The 17,834-nt window shown below is 31.9% G+C and overlaps 1 protein-coding gene across 1 annotated transcript in view; it reads left to right on the top strand.

Moving 5' to 3' along the window:
• Positions 1-17,834, top strand: part of LOC130446774 (connectin-like) — a 776,872-nt gene that overhangs the window by 717,355 nt on the left and 41,683 nt on the right. The gene's annotated exons all lie outside the window — the stretch shown is intronic.

The following is a 17,834-nucleotide window of genomic DNA, read 5'->3' as shown; positions in this document are numbered from 1 at the left end:
AACACGCATCCCATTAAGTAGATGTAAATGTTGGTGTAGTGTTTTCAATCTAAATCACCAATCACTTCAAAAACCACATGTTTTCATGTTTATTAGGTTTCTTAAGAACGGTTTCACAAAAAATGTGATTATTTTAATAATGAGTACAAGAAGTGTTTCTTCGAAATAATCACAGAAAGATAAAACATGGACTGTTATTAATCACACGATTGAATCTTGATCACTTTCACAATCTCGATTAAATTTCTCCTTAAATGTGGTCGATTTTTTTCAAATAGTATGAAAACGAATCTACCGACATGACTTAAAAGCTAATTTGAATTCAATCAATGTCATTTTCTCTCATAACTATCTTCATTTGATAAAAATTTTGATATAAAATAACATATATGACTATTAGCGTTAAGAGAGATTGGGGAATATCAGGGTATGAGATGGGCTGGATGAGCTCCTGACACGGTAAGTCCAGTAATCCAGTGGAGACGTGTAATATTAGTGGTATAGTACAGAAAAAGAAGCTTCCAGTTTTGGACACTTGTTTATGTACTGAATTTCATGACAAAGTAACTTTGTTCAGTGCTACATTACTGTGGATAACGCTGCACCTTGTACGTCTCTTCGGATAATTAATATAAATTCGAACTTGCCCCAATCGAGAATGAAGGGTGGAAATTAACTATCTTCAATCTCACTGGGTTTAAATATGCTCCCTAGATAATGTTTTAGATTAAACAAAGGCTTGCCAACCAACGGTCAAATTCACAGCATATAAACATATTATTAGATTACAAGATGTAACAAGTGCGGTTTATCTATGTACATAACTATATGACCAATAACTAAATAATTTCTTTCATAATCTCCGCTTTATTTATACTAAAATTGAATGTAAATAACTCGAGCTTTGTTCAATTATACACAGTGTCTTCACCCTTGAGCCGGTCCTGCCTAGAATAATCGAAATTATAAAATTCGGCGAAGGCGTGAGCCTCGCCTTTGACTCACTTTTTATCAACCGTGGAATCCGTTTGATGTTTGTTTTTTATATCCGCCTTTATAGCTATCGGTTTATTTACATAGTTTCTTCTGGATAATTTCTAGGAAGGTCTATTTATTCATTTGTTTTGTTTTTTTAATTCTCTAGAATTCTTGAAAACTTCGTTTCGATACTTAAGTGAGTTCGTTTAGCGCAGTTCAGTTCACTTTATAATAAATAGTCGTAGTAATCAGAACGAATTAGCAAAGTAATCGAGTAATTCAAATAAATGATTCAAGTTAGTTAATTGATAGTGATATGTGGATTATTACAAGTTAGTGTAGTGTTTAAATAAACTAGAAGGCAAGAGACAGTGTCTATTAATCAACAACACGAATAGAAATTGTACAAATAAAAAAGCAGCAGACTATTTTTCAGTGTTGCAATATAGGTTAGAAAGAGGTGTGAAATAGACCAGGCGACTATATAGATGATGTCAGTAGGCTCAAGTGGTACAATCTATCCACAAAATAATGATCCTTTTATACCAATCACAACGGTTTTTACTGCAGAGGAAGAAAATCTATTAATCGATTTGAAATGGGGAAAAGGCTGTTCGGGTTTACCCCTTATGGTAAAAGTTGGTGAAAGCATATGTTTATGACCAAAAGACAAGTAGCTGGAGTGGTTGATTGTGTTCAAGACCAGATATCCCTAGAAATCTTTAATTTTTTCAATTTGATCACTCGCGTCGTGGATACCTAGAAGATAAATGCAGACAGCATCTATAACTGTGTTACTATTGATCCCAAACGTAGGTAAAAATACTGTCACCAGAGGGTAGACTTAATTCACACTCTATTATCCTTTCTTCCAGTTAATGTAACTATATAGCTAATATAAAGTTCATTATTCAATAGGCCTTCTTAACATCGAATATAACGATGTTTTTCATTTTAGCACCTCCCAAATACAGCTAACACCTGCTTGGTAACCTTATTTTTTTAGTGCCCTTTTAGAGCGCCTCCTCTACCGCCCAGTAACGAACATGACCCTCTGTACTTACCACTTTCACCATTCTATCCTCGGTTAGCCACACGAACCTGACCTTGTATAATGAATTGATTCCATGTTCTTATTAGGACGGTTGGAATGGCAAAACACTTTTCAGCTTATATACCTTCATTTAATATGCTAATTTACAATTCATTAACGTAGAGGTTTGGTTTCTTCGAACAATGGAAACTGGGGTTTGAATCTCTGGTCAAATTATCATTTAATTCAATTTAGAAGTTGCACGATCTAGAAAGACCTATGATACATATAATGGATGACGGACAAGATGAATGGTGTGACATATAATAAACGCCCTTCACCATTTGGGAAGTCAGTTATTTTCCAGAATCAACTTTCCTTCTATTCTCTATTTTATAGAAGATAGAAGAAAAGAAGAAACAAATAGAAACTAACCAAACACGCCTGAAACAACGCCTACGAACTATACATGGACATAAAAATACAAGCCAAAATGTACGGAGTGCTAATGGAGCAAATAGCAGTATACAATCTCCAGGGAGACTCCTTTTGGCACTTGCTTTTCAATATCATTATGGACAGAATAATCAAGAAAGTGAGAAAGCTAAGGGGTTACCGGAAGGGGGACCGAAATATTATAGTATTATGTTACGCTGATGATGCCGTTCTAGTCGCAAAAATTGAGGATGATCTTCAAAGGCTTTCACAAGTGCTTAACTGCAAAGCTAAATATTTCAATATGATAATATCTGCGTGCAAAACAAAGTGTATGACCACATCCAAAACCTCTGATAAGATGTAAGCTAGTCGTAGACGACCAGATAATTCACCGAGTAATGAAATTCTAATACCTAGGAATCGAGATTTCAGGATTTGGAGAACAGAGTAAGAGAGCAAACAACTAAAGCCTTAAGAATAACAGCATATTTGAACGAAACCATATGGCGAAATAAACTTATCTGAATAGCCAAATCGAAAATATACAAGGCCACGGTAAGACCTTGTGAAGACACGGCAAGAAACGGCGAAAATCAGAAGAATGATTAGCAGAATAGCAGGAAAAACTCTACTGGACAGGGAAAGAAGTGAGAACATCAGAAGATTTTGCAAAGTAGATGACGTCAACGAATGGGTTCTATAAAGAAAGGAAAAATGGAATGAGCACATAAGTCGTATGGATAACACCAAATAACAGACTGGTCAAGATAGCGTGCGATAAATCCCCATTGGACCGAAGGAGTACCAGCCGACCTTCAAAAAGGTGGAGCGACAACCTTGAAGCAGGATAGGAGGCAAGGATGTCGAAAATAAAACAGACGAATACGTCTAATACACAGAAAAAGGAGAAAATTATATATACGATTAGACAATTATCGTTCTGAGAGAAAATATTTCAAACAATTGATAAAGGAATAATATTGAACAAAATCTAATGGTGTATACGAAATGACAATGTTTGGCACTAAATTTTGTGCTACAATTTCACCTTCGTAGTAGGTATATACCTATTCAATATGAAAACCCAACAGGAAATTTTCATTCTCATTTTCTGTATAGTACGTGGTATACATCATGCTGAAAATGTAGCACAAAAGTTTATATAAAAGAAACTTTATTTTTGGATCCCATAATTTTTCCTGTGAATTTTAATACTTCATAAATGTTTTATTCATTAATTTACTTGGACGGAAGACATGAATGAAAGCCTGAAAAATTTAGAAAACAATCACTGTACATATTAATATGTCCATAGTTTGCTGTTAAACAGTTGAGCCGGAAAACGTGCGTCGTACAACAGGAAGCGAATGAATTATAAACGAATGAAAACAAATTTCTGGGTCACAATGCTTCGTATTATCAATGTTTGAAAAGGTTAATTGGAATCGCATAGAATTCCTAAGCTGGGGTTGTTTAAGTGGTTTTTTGAAGTTTTCTAATAAAGAACAAATACGATGAAATGCAAAAATAATTTCAATACAATTTGCAATGATATTGGATCATTTTATTATAATTTGCATTAAAAAAGTTCAACCACCAAATTATCATTCTATGTACTATGTATAGTGGATTCTTCATTTAGAATTTCTTATAAATCTTTTTTATAACTCAAGATTCATCATCAATAGGTATATATTCCTACACTCTCGTATATAATTGTCGTTTCATAAAACAGAATCAAAATTTGATAGAAAAAAAACAGGAACTCTGTACTACATAAAGTTAATTCATGAGATTATTGGCAATAGATTAATAACACCTTTCTTCATAGAGGAGGATTCGAGTGCTGAACTGAATCTTAATATGATGCAAAAAATAGATTGTGTCAACAATAACCATTGCAATTGAACTATCATCATTTCATAAGAAAAGAGATCTTTCTAATTTCAATCAAACTTGAATTTATTATAACAGCATATTTCTTTCTGACTGGAAATAACTGAATAAGCGCCATGAAGTGGCGTCTTATAGCCTCTTGGTGAATAGTAATGTAAAATACCCTTTTTTAAGAATTCATCCATCTATGTAGCTATTAATGAGTATCTTTTTCGCATACCGCTTATCATCTCGCACACTGCTACTAGTTAATAAAACATTTTACTAGCTTGGAGTTTACTAGAATGATTGAAACTGTCAATTAAATCAATTAGTAACTCAATATTAGTTTATTGTATTATTTGCACCAAAATCCCAAAATTAATCGAAGTTTTTATTACATGACAATTAGTTTTAGTCTTAATGAACCAAAAAATTTAGATTATATAAGGACATGTTCATCGGAATAAATCTCTTCATGTTTCTCAAAACAACAAAGAAAAATGGTATAATAGAGCTGAAAGGAGTGATAAAAACAATTATTACAAAATTTGAATCAAGTGAAATCCATGTGGTTCAATGCAAATTGTTTATAATGTTTATCTATGTTTGGGAGAACGTGTCTAATAATTCCACCCATTTTTTATCATTGTTTATTTTTGAAAATTAATGAATGATCCTTCCTTGACTATTCCATATAATTCAAGAGGTCTAGGTGAATGTCACTTCCATATTCTTTCATTATTACAACCTAACATTCTTCAAATACTGAAAATTTCCAGGCCTCCTATACAGACAATAAATATTCGTTGTAGATGTACTGATCTTTTTCGTATTAAGCTAGTCTGAAAAACTGTCCTGCTTCTCTTATCCCAGTTCATTCTCTAATAAGCCAAGAGGCTTGTTTCCTTCCAATTCTTCTACGACGTTCAACTTTATCCATCATAATCCACGCATTGTGTGTCCCAAATAAGCTATTTTCCTGCTTCAATATTATCCACCAACACACGAACCGTATTTGCTCTGTTAAGGACTGCATCGTTTGTTTGCATAGCTGTCCACGGTATCTTTAGCATGCGTCTATATAACTACATTTCAAAAGCCTCTAAGCGATTAATGAAATATATTTTTAAAGTCCATGTTTCTATAGCATATAAGAGAACTGATAATATGTAACATTTGATCATCCATTTCCGGAGTTGAAATTTCAAATTATCATTAGAGAAGTGTGATCTCATTTTAGAAACCGTTGTACGAGCTATCTCAATTCTATATTTTATTTCCTTATCGGGATCCAGTTGTTCAGTAATGTAGAAACTGGACACACTTTGAATCTTTTACCTGCAGCTGTATGTCTTTCAAGTCGTCACACACTACAACTTTATCGCTCCGTATCTGATTGTATTTATAAGTTTACAGTTAATTTTTACCCCACATAATAAGTGTCTAGCTTGCTCAAGGATTTTATCTGAATAGAAATTAAACAGAAGTGGTGGGAGTATGCAACCTTGTCTGACTTCTCCTAAGATTTTACATTCTTCTGTCGATTTTTCGTTAATTCGAACGCCCGCTGTTTGGTGCCAATATGATTTTTTGATGATTCTCACGTGGGAACTATCAACTTCTTTTTCTTTTAATATATTTATTAACTTGTCGTGTTGTACTCGATCGAATGTTTTTTCGTAATCGATAAAGAATGCAAATACATCTTTTCGTTTTCCTGGCATTTTTGTAGTAATATATTCAGTGCAAAAAGTGCTTCTTGAAACCCATTTCTGAAGCCGAATTGGGTTTCGTCTTGATCTTCTTTGCACTTGTTTCTGATTCTAGCGTAGATGATTCTTAAGAATATTTTTTCATAGTGCAACTCATAAGACATCAGTCTATAGTCGCTACAGTGATTTGGACGTTGTTTTTTTTTTGGCCAAGTTACGAATTCGGATTTCAACCAGTCTTTTGGAATTTCAGCAGTTGAATAAACATGATTGAAGAATATTCCTATGTTTTCCTCATTTATAAGCTTTACCATCTCTGTTGTAATATTGTCAGGGCCAACAGCTTTCTTGGTTTTTGCCAACTTTGTAGCATGTATCAATTCTGACTTCAGTATTTCTGATATTTTGTCTTCATAAAAAATCATTTGTTTTTCCTATCTAGAGTCATTATACAGTTGTTTGATATACACCTATCAAGTTGTTCGAATTTCTTCTTCATCTATGATTATTTTTCCTTTTGAATCCCTTAAGGTATGAGCAGTCTTCTTGTTGTATAGGCCAGCTACTTCTCTAACTTTGTTAAATATATTGAACGTGTCATGTTTGTCTTGTAACTCTTCCATTTAAATGTATTCATATTTCATCCAATCTTTTTTGGCCACTGTTATTTTTTGTTTGATTATTTTTTGTATGTTTTTACAAATTTTTCTCCAATATTTTTCTTTGCTCCATCAAATCTATGATTTCCTAAGTCATCCATTGTTGGTTTTTGTGTCTTGGACTCGTTTTAATGTGCTTTTCTATTATTTTGAAAATGTGATCTTTAAAAGTGTTCCAGATTTCTATACCGTAAACTTCATGCTTTATTTGTCTCAGTTGGCTGTTAATATCTTTTTCAATTTATGTTTTGTTGTTCTCTGTAATATACAGTTTCAATTTTATTGGACTTTTTTGAGATTGGTTTTAATATCGGCTATCCAATAATAGTGATCCGATCCATTGTCTGCGCCAGGATATGTCGTTACTTTTCTGTATTGATCTAATACACTTAATACAACTTTGACATGTGATTTTACAGTTAAAGTTGATAAAATTGTTGAAATGAAATAACTTCGTTTTGATATTAAATTTATTCCAGTTAATAAACCTCAAGCAACCTAAATATATTTGAATTTCTCGGATGAAAACTTTGTACTATCTGAAAACTACCAGATTTTAACTAGTAATTTATTCATTTGTATCTAATTTCAAGATATTGCTCTCATTCGAAAACATTTTCCTGTGAATTTATTAAGCAGTCCCTACCCTACAACACTAGATAGATAATTCAATTGTTCTGAGCGTCAATAGTTATGTTCAGAATGATGTTTGTTCTAGGAAATCAATCTCGCTTCTAAAACGGTATTGGTTCCGGGTAAATTCCAGAACAATCCAGTAGCTTGATGGGAAATTAAACTGATACCACTGAAGTTGTTTTTAATATTTACATAATCGGAATTCCATCACCTCAATTGGATTGAGGAATAAATCTCGTCTGGTTATTTTACTATGCATATTCACGTAAATTACAATTTTAATATTGGAAAGTGGAATTTGAAGTACAGAAAATTAGATTTTTCAATATAGAAACTCTAAAAAAAGGTTAGGTTCTATTCTCTAGTAGTCGTCGCAATATGTTAGGATTTTACATGTCAATCTGATACTGACCTTACGGCTAGCTTCAAATAGAATAAGGGATGGATTCTTTAAGTTACGAGAGTAACTGATGAAGATGTTCACTGTATCCCTTTGCCTTACCTCACCAATTGGCTCTATGGTCCTTGAAAAACTTCTTTCTCCCGGACAACTGTCCTTCATCTTTCTCGATGTTCTACTTTTATAGTGTGATAGACTTGATAGTCTGCAAGTCTGCAACTCAACCCTCCAGCACTCGTTCTATCTGACCAAACCATTTAAGTCTCGCACTCTTGATATTTACTACTAGGCGGGGCTCTCCATATAGAGCGTAAATCTCCGCGTTAGTACGGATGCGCCATTCTCCTTGGTCTTGGATTGGGCTATAGATGCACCGTAGTACCTTCTCACTCTAGCAGTCATTATTGGTGTAGTTAACACTACACCAATAATCACAATTACACTGCAAAATGCATGTTTCCATAACTTGAAACTTCACCAAGGAACCTCTTTTCGCGAAAAATAATTTCCGCGTGTGGAAAAATTTCAAATCCATTCCCTAACTGCTATTAATAGAATGGACTGTAAGGAAGAGGCATTTAGCCTGTATTTAAACAATTCCCGATTAATCTCAATAACAACTAGATACATGATTCCACAGTTTTATATTATTTATATTTTTCTCATGATTATGACTGGGGTCGTTCGACTTTTCCAACCTCCCATATTTTGATTTCATTAATAATCCGGTCAATTTATACATTCGAAGTTACATAAACTCCCATCAAGCCAAGAGTCAGTAAAATTGTTAAAAATATAATTGAATATAGAAATTGAATGGTCCCCATCATTTCCGTGTATGTAAAAAACCTTATTCAAGGTCAAAGGTAAAAAATAATTTCGCAATTTTCAGCGGTGCGTTTTATCATAAAAATACCCTAGGAGAAAAATATAGATCATAAAATTATCTACAAAATACGTATGAATACTTTTTTTCCTACAAGTCACTGTTTCTGAGATATAATGATTCAAAAAGTTGTAAAAGTTGTCGTAATCAATGGTTTCACCAATATATTTTCAGCAGTAAACTTTTCTTACAACATTGAAATAAACCGAGACTTGTTGTTATTTTTTGTAAGAAATTTCTGTTGACTGGTTAGAACTGTCATGAGTTCATCAAATAAATTATCAATTAACGAAGATGTTGCTGAATTTTAAGGATGTTGTTCTGGAGCTTTGATATTTCTCGTGCTATCATTATAGTCATTAAAAACGACAGTAAATCTGAAACGTTATAACTTTTACAACTTTTTGAATCGTTATATATCAGAAACGGTGGATCGTACGAAAAAAAGTATTGATACATTTTTTGTAAATAATTTTATGATCTACAATTTTTGTTGAAGGTGTTTTTATGATAAAACTAACCATTTTGCTGATAATCGCGAAAAACTCTTTTTACCTTTGACCTTGATAAAAAATTTTTCCATACACGGAAATGATGAGGAACATTCAAATTTTATTTCCAATTGTATATTGAACAATTTTACTGATTTCCAGGTTGATGGGAATTTATGTAGCTTCCCTCTTATTTTTTGGTCCAATTTGAGCGGAGTATAAGTGCTATTTAACCGGAGATTAACAAACCTCTGTGATTGCCCAACATAATTAGTGTCATAGTCATTACAACTAATCTTAAACCTAGTCTTTCAAAGCTGTTTTATGATTCTTTCGAGTTAATAGGATTAAAAGTTATTAGATTCAGTTTTTCATTTTGAAAAGTTGCCCAAAAAATTTTATGTTTCTCGGATAAAGTCTATTGCTTCGACTGTATGTCTTTACTTGTATCATGTTCATTAATTTGAACATTTATTCATTACAAGCTTCAAATCAGTGGTACCTAGTATTTTTTAGGTTCAATTAAATTTTGACAATAAGAGACAACCTGTGTAATCAAAATTATATATTCATTTCAAGACTGAAACTAGTAATATGGCTCTCAATGGTGACTTTCGCATTAAGTAATCATACAGGAAGAACGCTTTAATAATATAAAAAGTATCATCCAAAGTTTTGAATGTTTTTAGTACAAAGTTCATCAAGTTCTTTGAGACCTTCTTAAAATAATTCTTTGGGCTTGGATGCAAAATATTGTCGCTTTCCATTCTCAACATCTCCTTTGGATTGAAGTGCAGTAGTAGCGGTCGTAAAAGACGGTCGTATGTTTACGTTTCGTGCGTTGTCTGTGTAGGTATTGAATGTTTATTTCGTTTGGACCTATTTTTCAATTTTTCTCTGATTTTATTCCGCCTAGCTTTGGCAGTTTATTGCTCAGCATTGTTTTGTTATAAGAGAATCCGTTTTCGGTATACTAATCCTGGATATTTCTCCGACAAAACTTCATACATTTGCATCAGCCTCCAACTGTATGCCTCGACATTGATAGCTCAACAGTCTGGAAAAATTTTGATTCTTCGTAATTTCACCAGACATGCAAAAAATCTTTCCATTTGAATCGACCTTTCTTTGCGAAGAATTCTGGTAATTGTCCTCTGTCCAAACACTGATTTTCCATGTTCGAGTTGTTTATTGTTTATATAAATCTATTTTTCATCGCAAGTAACAATGCTTGATGTTTCTCTTGAACTTCGGTTAATTCGTGCATCACTATTCGGCAACTTTCTATGGATATTACCTACTGATTTTGAATGGCGATGTATGGTATCGTAAGAAGGTCCAAGGGACCGTTAATCGGCAAGTCCTGGCAGTGGATTCTACTCCAGTTCTACTTCTAGTCCAGTGATCACAGCTCCTGACCCAAGAAAATTAGTTATATCGCAAATAACACGGATTTTTTGCCGAATTTCGAAAAACGTGATGAAATATTTCCTACAAAAAAGATTTTCTGTGATTTTTTCCTTATTTTAAATTTCAATGTCAACTTTCACTTTATCGATAAAGCACCCTGAGAACTACCTAAATCCAGAAAATCAGCGACATCACACAGGAGCTATGATCACTGGACTATTATACGAACTGAATACGACGATCTTCAAGCGTCAAATATATACTATTCAAATAACGCTGTGCTGTTCACTTATCAACTGTACTATGATTTTTTGTTTCCAATAATGTCTTTTTATATTTATCGGGCTCCATATTATTTGTTATACAAACATAATGCACCGTCAATAAACAGAAAGCAAATTTAAACAAATGTACTTCTCATAGAATTAAAAACTAGTTTTAATAAGTTACAGTATGTTCAAAATGAGGCATAGAAATTTTCACATATGAAAAACCGATATTTTCATCATAATATTTTCGACATAATTGTGATAATTTTTTGAAGAACTTTAGTGGTAACATCATCAACAAATCGTGAAAAACGTTTTACGAAAGTACTTAATAAGAGCTCCTACATTATGTTAGTTCAGTGCCTTACTCTGAATACCTACCATTTTGCTTGAAGGATTTTATTGGACTGAATGTATATTTTTTAAAAATAGTGGATGATATAGCAGAAAATGCTCACTGGGTAATTCACTCAATTTTTTGTCTCTACATTCAGCGACTAACAAAAATATTTTTCCTCATATGGGTGTAGTGGACTAATTTGTCGAATTTCTATAAACAACGTTAGAAATTGAACAGAAAATAACACAGTGGAGGAAATGAAAACTCACTTACTGCTGTCGAATATAAAAAAATATTACTTATTAACAAGAAAGAACATTTTCTAATGAAAACAAAAAATGTTGATAAATTTCTTATTTCTTAGACCTTTCGATATATAAATGCATCTAAATGCTCTTGATTTTTTATGTCTAAAATTTTTCTTTTTCGTGTATTGAAATCCATTTCAAACATTTTTTATGTTAATGTTTGTATTCATATTTTTTTGGATATTTCATGGTTTGTTAACACAGTTATATTTTTTTTACCGTTTTAATGATCTTTCAGTCTATTTTTTAGAAATTGAGAGGTCTGCCATATGTAGACTGCATTATAATTAGTACAAGGCACTTGATGTATAAGAAAATTTTTAGAAATGGTTCACATTCACAGAAACGAAAAAGCTATAAATGAAGAAAAGACCTAACTAATTTAAAAAGAAATTATAGCTCTATTTTGTAAAACTACAAATAAGTTGATTGATCAAGTACTGCTACATATTTAAGATGTGAGTACTAAAGAGAAGAAAGGAAAAGAAAAGAAAAGTCGAAATGTCAAATTTTATCTTCGAAAAATTATTAAAAAAAACTAATTTTAGAATAGAAGAGATCTAAAATCAAAAACATTTAGATACATTTAATATATTGATATATACATATTGACTTGTATCCATCTCAAACTCAGAGTGGTGATATCTCGTTCATGATTCATGTATTCATGATGCCGTAAAACAGGAATTTCCAGAGCTTGCTTTTGGAACTGACTATTAGCAGATTACTAAAAATATGACGTTCTGCTACTTAGTTCCAGAAGTATAAATTTATCCGTAAATTAATTAATGCTATATGTCAAGACTCGAAATGTGATAACAGCCAGAAACTAATATATGCCAACACTTCTAATTAAAGATGGAAATTCAAGAGATTGTAATTCACTCGAAGCGGCGTTAGATCTGTAAGTGTACAATCATTATAAAAATTGTATCAGCATCTTATTACTTATACTAAAGTGAACATTACGGATAATCAGTTCAATAACTCAATTTTTCTCGTTTTTTTCCAAATAGAGAACCCAATTAACTTGTCTACATGCTTGAAAAGCTAGATCTAGCGTCACAAATTCAAAAATAAATTAGTTATTAATTTTTTCCTAAAGTAAAATGATGAACGCTTATTCAGATACGAATCGCCAACATTTAAGTACTTAATCCTCTTAAAATTGATATTTTCCAGCAAAATTATGAGTGATCTCTAAAATTAAAAAACGCAGAGGCATAAATTAGCCCTAAGAAGTTGAAATGAAGTGGAAATTGGACCGAAATGTGTTAAAAAATATCATTGCACTATACATCGAGAGAATTCTCCAGAAATGCAGTGCGAATAACCTGGCATCAAAAAGCATCATTTGGACATAGAAATTCTCGATGAAATCTTATGTCTACAAATAACTGAAGAGAAAAGGAGAAAAAGAGTTGTTCTAGAACTAAAAATTTTGACAAAAAGTTTTCACATGAAATAGGTAATCAAAGATATTTGCAACTGGAAGTATTGATGCTAATAGATATAAGAAGAGTAGAAGGAACCAAGAAAATGTTTCATTGGTATTTCTATTTCCTCTCCGTAATGTATTGCTCACCTTTCAAGCACCTCATAATATAGTAAAAGACTTATTGATTGTGAGTAATGAATAAAAAATAAAATTTTTCTCCACTAACAGCAAAAAACAATAAAAACTTATTTTTCTTATGGAATTTATAATACTCTAAAATACAAATCATTTAGAGGAAAAATTTTATAATTTCAATTATTTTTAGAATCCCAGTACAAACAAAAATTCACACCATTTGAACACCAAAAATGCAATATCAATTTTGAAATGAATTTTTGCTATAAAATAATCATTAATTAAATTGGCCTGAATTGTTTCCAGTAGGTTTTGTGCTTGTTTAATGCGCGATGCATATCAATTTTGGTTTACAACGATGTTGAATATTTTGTAAATTCCAGTTTTAATATTGCTTATGAATGAAAATGGAGCTTATCTTACGATTTAAAATAGCTGAGGACTTTCCATGGTAATCGTTTCATATGGATGGGGTAAATTAATACACACTGTGTTTTACTTACTCAATTAATTTAAACACTTACATTAGACATACTCACTCATATAATTAACTATTCGCCACTTTATAACTACTTTTCTCATTTATATAAACTCAACGGTTGTCTTTCTATTGCGTTCTGTTTTCACTATGAATTTTCAATATAAGCCTTGTTGCCCAACAAACTAGTTTGTATACCCACAACGAATTTCTTAATAATTCTAGAAAATACACAAACAAACAAATAAATGAAAAGGCCTCCCTGGAAATGATATAACAAAAACAATATAAATAAATCGTACATTTGATGGAAACATCAAACGAATTCCTCTTTCGCCAAATTTTAGACATCCATTATAACCGAATACGACCGGCTTCCTGGTCCATGTCGCGAACGAGTTCCATACAATATCATACACGTATAATGAAAATTTCGAAGTCGCGGTTGTACTGTACCTGGTCGATTTTTATTTTTAAATTGACAATTTATAGTATGGAAATATTATCCTCTCCAGCACCCCCTCTGAATTATAAGCACCTCCTCGAAAATTTTGAATAAGAATGGGGGTCGTATGCCACCCTGATATAAAGTTGAATTTGGTAGAATCATAACTGAGAAAATCGAATCTTAAGATGATAACGTTTCTATCACAAAACTTTACTTGGAATGAAGATAATAATTTCAAATAATATTTAGAATGTATATTTAAATGTACCTTAAAATTGAATTAAATGTTCAAAATCACCACCATTCACTTCTTGACATTAACCGAGGCGATTCTGGAATTTTTGTACATTTTGCATTACCTCGGGGGTTATTTTGTTAATTTCGTTCGTTATTCGAACTGTTGACTCAGCAATATTGTCTGGTCTATCAAAATATGGGAATAATTAAGTATTTTCATATCTCTTCTGCTAAATATCAGGAAAACATCATTGAAGATAATAGAATATTAGTCAAAAAGCCAAATAATCAATTGAAATGAGTTCAGTAAGCTGCTGTCAGTTAGGTTTTTACAGTTACTTAAAATCATCAATATAATACTTATGCGCGTATCAAATTTAGTTATGGCTCATTTGTCCGAGATTCAAAGAATAGACATTTTAATTATGATTGGTTGTGGTAATGAAACAAGAACTCAAAAGGGGGTTTGTGAACATTTTAATTATAAATACCTTGGTCATCATGTTTCGCAGTTAGCAAAATTGAAAAAAAGTTTCGTGAAATTGGAGATGTGAAAAAATAGAAAAACCTGGTAGAAATGTTCAATTTACTTGAAAAAAGTTCGATGTACTTCTAGCGATTGAGGAAGATACGTATAAGATAACTCAAGAACTTGATATCAACAATGATGTAAGTAAATAATCTGTTGTGAGAGTTTTGCGTAAAGAAAAATACCATCCTTAAAAAGTTAAGTTGATTCAGGAGTAGAATTAAAGATGATCCTGATAGAAGGCAAGAATTTTGTAAATTGAATATGGACAGAATGAATGCAGATTTGCAAATCATGAACAAAATCGTTTTTTCTGATGAAGCGACGTTTCATTCAACGGAACGGCTAACAAAAAGAACTGTAGGTATTGACGCTCACACCCAATATTTTAGAAAAGTGAATGTTTGGGCCGATATCATTAACAAAAAAATTATCAGCCCTTATTTTTTTGAGGGCACAGTTGATGGTGAGCTAGATATTTTGATTAACTTCTTAGTGCCTACATTACAAAGACCACTTCCCAATGTTTATCTAATGAGATCTATTCAGTACCAATAAGACTGAGCTCAACCGCATTTTGCACGTACAGAGATTATTTAAACAAGGTTCTTCTTAATATGTGGATTGGAAGACGTGGAATAATCAAATGGCGGGTTAACATTGAATAAATAATTCGTATATTGTATAGATACAACTTGAGTTACTGAAAAATTAGGATTCACCATCATTTCTGCCTGCACATATTTTTTTTATTCGTAGTACACCAGATCATTTTAAAACATTGATATTTTCAATCAAAAACTCCTTACTTGAACTTGTGACGTATACAGCGAATAGTTACGACTCTTAACTTTCTCGTCCTAGTTTCTCTTGATTTGTGACAAATGTATTAATAATATATTATTATCTAAAAAATTTCATTTCCTAGCTGTTCCACAGCATTATTCACAAAATTTTTACCTTCTCACTAAAATAAAACTAAGGCTTTTTCATCAACTATTGCATGAAAAGTAGGCATTTCTCTGAAACTTATCTTTTTCTTCAATAGAGTCAGAGAATAACTATTTCTCACGATTTAACATGGAAAAAGTAGCACCTTTTTTTCCAATTCAGTAAACCTGGTATAAACGAGAATATATTTTTTTCCTGATGATTAATCTCAATTTTAGGTTTCTTTTGATATAGACCGAAACAGGTGGAAACAAATTTTTACCTATTATTTCTATCAGGGAAGGCATAAAATCGAGATAAATCATCTCGAAAAATACATAAACATATAAAAGAAGTGAGAAGACGAAGAAAATTATGAGGATATCTCGATATTAATTGTGTATAGGTTGCCAGAAAAAAATGTATTCAATTTATTATTTTCACTGGTTATAAGAGTTCAAGAAACAACTTGTGAAATGCCAACTTCTCAAGACTACTGCGATTATTTCTCTCACTATTTATTGAATAGAGTATTCAAGGGTAGAAAAAAATATATATACATTGAATTTTCTGTGTCAAAAATTCCTAAAACCATCATTTGTTGAAAATATGAATATAAAAAAGCATTCATCAAATTCAAAATTGAATTTTGTATTTTTTACGAAAAATAGCGGATGATTTTAGTTAAAGGAAATTTTGGTCGTAGGCTTCGGTTCAATATCCGTACCTGATCCAAGAGGTCACCAGAATATACAGCTACGAAATGGAGAAGTTTTTATATATAGACAAAATGGCGTCTTATAACCGCGTCTATAACATCTTATAAATGGAGTAGACATTTCTTCCGGTAATGAGCCTTCCGATAATGGTAATGAATGAATTGATTGAAATATCTGTGAATATGAGACTTGTGAAGAATATTCCGAACGAGAAAAGGATATAGATAATAATAAAGATAATAACAACGAAGATTATTCGACAGTAAAGCTTTTTTGGGCAGAGCTGCTGGAGATAAAGATAATATGCAGTGGAAGGTACAGCCTTCCAGTAAAAGTGCTAGAACAAGATCTCATAAGATAGTTTTTTCCTCAATGGAAACAATTTCTTTCGATAATGATCATCACGATAGTAGTAATGAATAAATTAATTGAAATCTCGGTGAATATGAGACTCGTGAAGAATATTCCGAACGAGAAAAGGATATAGATGATAATAAATATAATAACAACGAAGATTATTCGATAGTAAACCTTTTTTTGGCAAAGCTGCTGAAGATAAAGATAATATGCAGTGGAAGATACTGCATTTCAGTAAGAATTCTAGAGCAAGATTTCACGATATTATTTTCCTTAATCGAAACCATTTCTTTCGGTAATGACGAGGATTATTCGATAGTGAGGCATTTTTGGGCAGAGCTGCTGAAGATAAAGAAAATATGAAATGAAAGATACTGCCTTCTAGCGAGAGTGCTAGAACAAGATCTCTCAACATCGTTTCTTTCTCATTGGAAACAATTTCTGTCGTTAATGAGCATCACGATAGTGGTAATGACTAAATTGATTATAACCTCAGTGAATATGGGAGTCGTGAAGAATATTCCGAACGAGAAAAGGATATAGATGATAATAAAGATATTAACAACGAGGATATTTCATCAGTAAGGCTTTTTTGGACAGATCTGCTGAAGATGAAGATAATTTGAAGCGGAAGATACTGCCTTCCAGGAGAGTGCTAGAACAAGATCTCACAACGTCTTCCTTTTCTCATTGGAAGCAATGTTTGTTTCTTATTCATCAGATGTTAATAGATGAGGCCACCTTAAGAACATAATAGTTTTGGAGCATATTAGATTTGATAACAAGGATACGAGAGATGAGAGATTATCCATCTATACACTGTCTCCAATCAGATCTTATTCGAAATATTTGAAGAAAAGTATATATATATATACATATATATATATATATATATATATATATATATATATATATATATATATATATATATATATCCCTTCCAAATTTGAAATACTTATATTTTCCAAATATTCTATGCCAAGGCTTTGGAAGCTTATCTTGGTCAACAACAAGAAGATTGAACTGAAGTTTAAGCTACCCCTGACAGTCAGTAACGTTTAAAATGTTTGAGGTTTAAACTTTACTCGTAGAATTAGACCTTAATAACAGCTTTCTACACTAATA

This window comes from Diorhabda sublineata, chromosome 7, assembly GCF_026230105.1.
Source record: "Diorhabda sublineata isolate icDioSubl1.1 chromosome 7, icDioSubl1.1, whole genome shotgun sequence".
Lineage (NCBI taxonomy): Eukaryota > Metazoa > Arthropoda > Insecta > Coleoptera > Chrysomelidae > Diorhabda > Diorhabda sublineata.
This window is presented reverse-complemented; position numbering and strand designations above follow the sequence as displayed.